Consider the following 7,141-nt stretch of genomic DNA (forward strand, 5'->3'; position numbering starts at 1 on the left):
CACGTGTCTGAGAATAACATTTTAATAAAAATATTTCAATACTGCCTACCCCACACGACTGTGCCGTTTTTTCTGCGGTATTGAACGGCGACCGGGAAAATGCGAAACGGAAAACTAGGCACAAAAAATGCGCAAGAGCATTTTTATTTTCTTAAAACGAGCATTTATAGAACTTGTAAGTTTATCGTTCTTTCTCGCGTTAATTCGTGTCTGGTTAGCCAGGGAGAGATAAAAGTTTTCGAACTAAATCAATTGTTGTGAACGGGATTCCCATTGATAACAAAAACATGGCGGCTATTTGTTAGTAGATCTAGGTCCCGCTTCAAGATTTCAAAATCATCAAACGTTCCAGAAATGCAACAATTGTAAAAACTTTCAACGCTGTTTTGTTCATATGGATGGGAACAAACACACGTGTATGCATTTTTTAATATAAAAGTTTTGTGGCGGTAAGTATATTGATTTTATTTCTTTTGTTGATAGTTTGTCCAAGGCTAGGGGACATTACTCTGACTCTACTCAGTCTTTGCTACCAGACTCAAGATTCCCAGATCTAGATCTAGATTCTAGATCTAATCTAGATCTAGAAGATCTAGATTTCTAGATCTAGATCTCACGATCTAGATTCTAGAATCTACCTACTAAGATCTACATTGCTTTAATCTAGATTCTAGTTCTAAGAGTATTAAAGTTCATGAATTAGAATCTATTAGATCTAGATCTAGTACTAGATCTAGTATTTTCGCTTGTAGATAGATGGCTAGATAGAGATAGTAGATCTAGAGATCTAGATGCAGATGGTAGTATGGTAGGCCCTAGATCTAAAATCTATTCTAGATCTAGAGAATCTAGTAGATCTAGACAGATTCCAGATCTAGATTAGATCTAGTTTAGGTAAAACCTACCCTAGTTATAGTTAAGTTTAGTAAGAGCAAGTAAGGCTAACCTGTTTTTAATTTTAAATCGATTTTTTTAGATCTAGAATCTAGACTAGATCTACTCTAGCTATTTACTAGATCAGTAGCCAGTAGAGTAGTAGTAGAGTGTTGTGTAGAGTACTGTAGACTATTGTAGAGTGTAGGTACTAATAACTAGACTTAAACTAGATTAGACTAGAATCTAGATACATTTAGGGCTTACAGGCTTATCAGACTACACTCCTCTACAGTGTTGCAATTAGTAGATCTAGTAATATATAGATTAAATTTAGATTGAAATTGTTACAGTAGTGCTACTACTTTTCTAAGTAGTAAGTAGTGTAGACTACTAGAAGAGCAAGATGATAGATCTCCATCAAGCTACAATAGAGTTTAGTTAGTAGTTAGTTAGCCGTATTAATAGTACCAAAAGCAGTGTAAGTAGCACAGTAAAAAAAAGTATTACTAGGCCAACTACTATTGTATTTGGCCCTTTTATTTTTAGCAGGTTAAAGTTTGGTTAAGTTAGTCTTCTAGCAAGTTGCCTAGTTGTAAACTTAGAAACTAGATCATGAGTATTAGAACTATTAGACTTGTAGGCTAGTCTTGTTAGTCTAGACCAGGGACTATAAATTCTACAATTGATAACTTTTGGCCTTTTAGTATAAGCCTAATTATTAATGAATTACATGGTACAAAAATTAATAAATTGGTCAGAGTCAGTACGGTTACAGTTAGCTGTTAATAGAATTAAGTTTTAGATCTATTGACTACAATTTTTAGTTACGAGTAATGAAAATGAAACTAATAGTTTAGTAATAGTTAAGATATGGTTAACTGTAAACTAGATATTTTAGTTTTTAAGACAAGCTAAGTAGATAGAAAACTGAACCTTTACAATAAATGTATATATATATATATATATATATATATATATATATATATATATATATATATATATATATATATATATATATTAATATCTCATATTAGTTAAATAATTATTTTAATATAATATATGGATAAACTTAATAATTTATTATATTTAAATTCTCTAGGTACTTGGCAAGCAATTTTCTCACACTTTACTGTGGCTTTTGGTGCTGATCTTGAACTAAAGGTGAGCTGAATTTTTTTTATAATAAGCCTTTTTTCAGCTAAGCCCAAGTTTGAAACAGATTCAGTGTTCTAATTCTTAAAGAATATGTTGCTACTAAGATTATTTACTGTAAGTATTAATATGTATGGCTTGATAGTGGGACTGTTAGACAGTAGCTTTCATATTTCTATTCTAAAAGATAAGAGTTCAGTTCCCTGGCTTTAGTCCTGGTAAGATGTCCTAAGTCTCATGAGTACCAGCTCTCATGAGTACCTGGCTCAAGATAGGGAAATTAAAGGTGGCTGGGTATATATACCTCTGAATACTCTAATTTTACATGCAAATGTCACAGAAACAGGTGAATTTTAATTCATCTGCTATATTGGCTGTCTGTTTTAATCAATGATTAATTTTTTCATATTACTGAAAGTTGTTAAAAATATTATTTATTTAATTTCTAGGTAAATGGAACAGCATGGATGTGGATTGTTAGACACAAGGAAGCTGAATTTAACTTTTAATGAAGAATTTAAATGATAATTGTCCATGAAAACAAATATTAATCATATACATTGTAATACATCTTCTGTTTTAAGTAATTAAAAAACCATCCATTTATGACATTCTTTTCATTTTTTTTTTTCAATTTTAAAACTAGTTCTATTTTGTTATTTGAAAACAATGATGAAAGTATACTTAACTGCCATTGAGATATTTATATAAATGCTATTGTTTATAGTTTAATTCTTTAAGAAGCAACTATATTGATATCAAAACTGAATCTTCATTGTACATTAAGTATAAAAGCTTACTCGCAAACAAGTCCATGTCAATAATTTATTGACATCCAAACATTAAATCTTTTTAACAGACTACTTTCATATCATAAGAAACATTTAATTTTGAAATTCATTGGTTTATTAAATTTTAATGGAGATGAAACTAAAACACTGGGTACAAAGTTATTATTACTTTTTTTCTCAGAAAATTGCAAATTTTGAACATAAGAACTGTAGGAAGTAGGCAATGATGTTAAAATATCTCTTGAAACTTGAAGAAATTGTGGAAGGTTTAGAGATAGAAAACATTTCAGAAGATGATGTTTGAAATAATGGTAAAATATCTTTAGCAATTGTCACTGAATAAATATTTTCATTAGACCAATCACATTTAGGTATAGAAGAATAAGGTACGTCTTCAGATGTTCTTATCAGCAAAGATCCTGGGTGATTCTCTTTGTTACCATCGGTCAAACGACAAGCCAATTCTGGAAAATTCATTGGGTTCTTTGCCTGGGCAGCTAAATATATTTAAATTAAGTTCATGCAAGGCTTTAGAAACATCAATTGGATAAAACTCTATAATTTCATTAACTTTTTATTACTATCAGCTCCAAAGGAATAATATAAATAAGTTACACATCATCAATAAATTAAATTTGCAGATATTTCCATTTCACCAAACTTTCTCTAAGTCATAATACATATTTTAAATTCATCTTCCACAATAATCTGATTATATAAATTAACAACGTTGCATTAGGATTACCCAGCTATCATACATTCTTCTTTTTACTGCCCTCCTTTATTGAGGGGGAGATAAAAATCATCATATAATGTGTGACGCAATTTACAGATGAACTCTCTCTCTCTCTCCCCCTCCACCTATATATATGTATATCTATATGATCTCTAAAATCATGTTGGTACCTCTACCTGTTTGAATGTTAGGCCCCTTTCCTTCAACTGTTTCTGTGTGAATCTTCTCCATGGGGGTCATCCATAAATGACGTCACGCTTTTTAAACGATTTTTACCTCCTCCCCTCTGTCACATATCGTCACAAAAAGCCAGACCCCCCCCTAAAATGACGTCACACATTACTAGATCTAAAATAATACAGTTGCATACACTTAAGTTCTACAACAAGACCACACTAAACTTCACTAGATCCAGTGGCGTAGCGAGGTCGGGTGTCACCCGGTGCGGCACTTAATGGTGTCACCCCCCCCCCCCCCCCCAGAGGCGTTGCAACCTTTCCCTGGGACAAACTTTCAAGTTTTCGATTTGCACCCCCCCCCCCCCTCAAACTTTCGATTTGCACCCCCCTTCAAGTTTTTCTCTATATATTTTGCTATTTTTTGCCTTGGTGTCACCCCCCTATATGTTGTCACCCGTTGCGGTCCACACCCCCTGCACCCCCCCCCCTCGCTACGCCCCTGACTAGATCTAGAATAATCTAGATTCTATATATAAATTGATATTGAACATATTCTAGTCTACCTGTCTTAAGTCCTAAAGTAAATAGCCTATTTATTAGGCCTAATTTTAGTAATTAATTCCACTCAATTACACTGTAAAATAAAAGAATCTAGATCTAGAATCTACTCTTGAGTCTATAAATTAAAAATAAATCCTGTATGTCGTATGTTACTGTCTAAGTCGGAATTTTCAAGAGGGCTTTTTTTTTTTAAGTCATAGATCTAGATCTAGAATCTATATATAGAATTCTAGATCTAGAAATCTAGATCTAGGCCATATATCCTATATATATAATATATAGATTCTATACATTTATTAAATTTAGGCTTGATTTCAGATTGACGATTGAAATCTTTTAGGCCTATAAATCTCATATTTTATATAAATGTATTATTATTATACAGGATGTATTCTAGATCTATCTAGATCTATATAAAATATAATATATTTGTGTGTGTGTGTTATTTTAAACTTAATTTACTTAAAACAACTCATTGTCGGAGTTCGTTTTTATTCCAAAAGCGAAAGTAGATTTCATAACTTAAAAAAAAATTAATAAAAAATATTCACATTTGGTTTGAAAAACAACAAAAACGCTAGCTGGCAACTACCGGAGCGAGAACTTGGTAAGCTACTTTAACAACTTACAAGCCCAATAGACATTAACAAAGAGTGACTATAAGTACGTTTTGCAGCATAATAAAACTTTTCTCTACGAAACATGACAAAATTAAAGTAAATTTTAACATAATTAGTTTATGTTTGTGCATTTTTGTGTTTGCGCAGGTTTCCGATTGCGCATTTTTCTAGGAACCGATTGAACAAGAGAAAACAAACGCAATTTAAAAAAAAAATTCCCATTACAAACATTTTGGGCAAAATATTTGTATCTACCTACCTAATTTGTAATAATATGAGACCCATTCACAGGATAATACACGTCGACGTTTTCAGAATAAAAAGAAAAAAAAACCCGGAAATATTAAAATTGATTTTAACCAAAGTAGAATTATTAAAGTCAAAGATTTAGAAATCACTACTTAATAAAAAAAACGTTACTCATATTTTGCAATAGGATTACATAAGTGATTTAAAAAAAGTACAAGATTAGTTTCTGGTATGTGAGTATGAAGAGGTTATCAATGCTGGGGTCTAATGGACTAGCAAGACACGAGACGACACGTGACGACAGGCGGTCCAGAATTGTGTGTCAGATATGATTACAAACACAAGATGGCTGAACGAGATGATGAACAACGGGAATGGCGAGGCGGAAGATGATTGGTTGATAATAACTTTAGAAGGATTGGGTGAAAGATGTATGGCGTGCGGGAGTGGGTGGGTGGGGGGGGGGGGAGGGGCAAACAATGTAATGGTGGGGGGGGGGGCATTAAAGATTATAGAGAGGGAATCTGCGTTGATGGTAGAATAAGGAAGTTGGTCAAGTGACATGTTGGTGTTATCCTGGACAAGTTGGGGTGGGGTGGGGCGGGGTGGTGCTAGTCACATGCTCTAGGAGTAGAGTGACCAGATCTCGGTGACCAGCCGAGTATCAAAGCTCAGCTCACCACACCGGGAGTCTTTGAAGCTTAAATTACAGATAGTTTATGGGTAAAAATACATATATATATATATATATATATATATATATATATATATATATAGTTGATATTATCTATATAATGTAGATAGATACATATTATTTTTTTTCTATAGAACAAAAGTAAAAATATTAACAAAAATAGTTACTGTCTAATTATTTGCATCATAAATCCTACTAGAATACCTAAATAGGCCATATAATGCACTAAAATTTGGTGCTACATACTCTATACGCCAAAAACGCCGGTGCTACATATTCTAGACGAACAAGCACTGGTGCTATAGGTGTGAGGTCACATACGGTTTCCTAAAGACAATATTTACTGATGAGAGGAAACTTCTCTAATGACGATGACGTTCTATCTTCAGCCTGTGTAATTATCACCTCATATTTCCGTCAAGCTCCGACTAAAAATAGCTGCTCCATCGATCCTTGACACAACACAGCCCACTTTTTCAGGAACAACCTAAATTCGATCTTCCCTGAACTAACCAAAGATGCCATCTAGGGCGCTAGAATAGGCACGGTGACACAGAAAAGGCTAAAAAAAAACCAACCAACCTAACTATTACTTCGTCAGTCACATTAGTGTCAGTCTGAAGGCAAGGGACGCGACTCTAATCACGAGTTAAAGTTTATAACGATAATTACACCCCTTGAATCGATTTTTGAACCACCTGACCTTCAATTCAGTGTCTCGTAGTATTTTCTGACACGATTTTACGTGTTGAAGTGTATAACAAACACAGTTTACCTTATTCGAGGGCCGTAATAAACACATTGTTCTACTGTTTCATCACACTTGTTTATGTTTAGATACGGTACATTAAGTAATAGGGCTTGCAAGTCTCGTTCTATCTCACTTAAAATTTGTAGTCACGTTAGCCAAGGAGAGATATACATTTTCGAACTAAATTAACTGTTGTGAACATGATTACCTTTGATAAAAGTAACATGGCGGCTATTTGTTTCAAGGCCTCGCTTCAAGATTTTAAAATACCAAGACTAACCAAGATGCAACAATTATAAACATTTTTTTTAATGATAAAATCAAATTAAGTACTATTAGGCCTTGGTTACTATATTGATATTATAATTACGTTTAGGGCAACTTGATTTGGATTCGAATAAATAATTACAAACTGTATGCTTCTTTAAAAAAAAACACAATTGTACGTTGGGCAAAATTTTTCTTAAGGCTAGCCTACATTTCGTAGTCTATTATTAAAACCAGTGTTTCTTCCAGACTTTTTTCTCCGGGG

The 7,141-nt window shown here is 33.1% G+C and overlaps 1 long non-coding RNA gene across 1 annotated transcript; it reads left to right on the forward strand.

Annotated features, from left to right (window-relative positions):
- Positions 1-295: 295 nt before the first annotated feature.
- Positions 296-2,563, forward strand: LOC131955428 (uncharacterized). Its single transcript, XR_009388857.1, has 3 exons — positions 296-449; positions 1,976-2,037; positions 2,478-2,563. It is a non-coding gene; the product is annotated as an uncharacterized LOC131955428 (long non-coding RNA).
- The last annotated feature ends 4,578 nt before the right edge of the window (positions 2,564-7,141 follow it).

This window comes from Physella acuta, unplaced genomic scaffold (assembly GCF_028476545.2).
Source record: "Physella acuta isolate Inbredline_101_S28 unplaced genomic scaffold, ASM2847654v3 ptg001066l, whole genome shotgun sequence".
NCBI classification, from domain to species: domain Eukaryota; kingdom Metazoa; phylum Mollusca; class Gastropoda; family Physidae; genus Physella; species Physella acuta.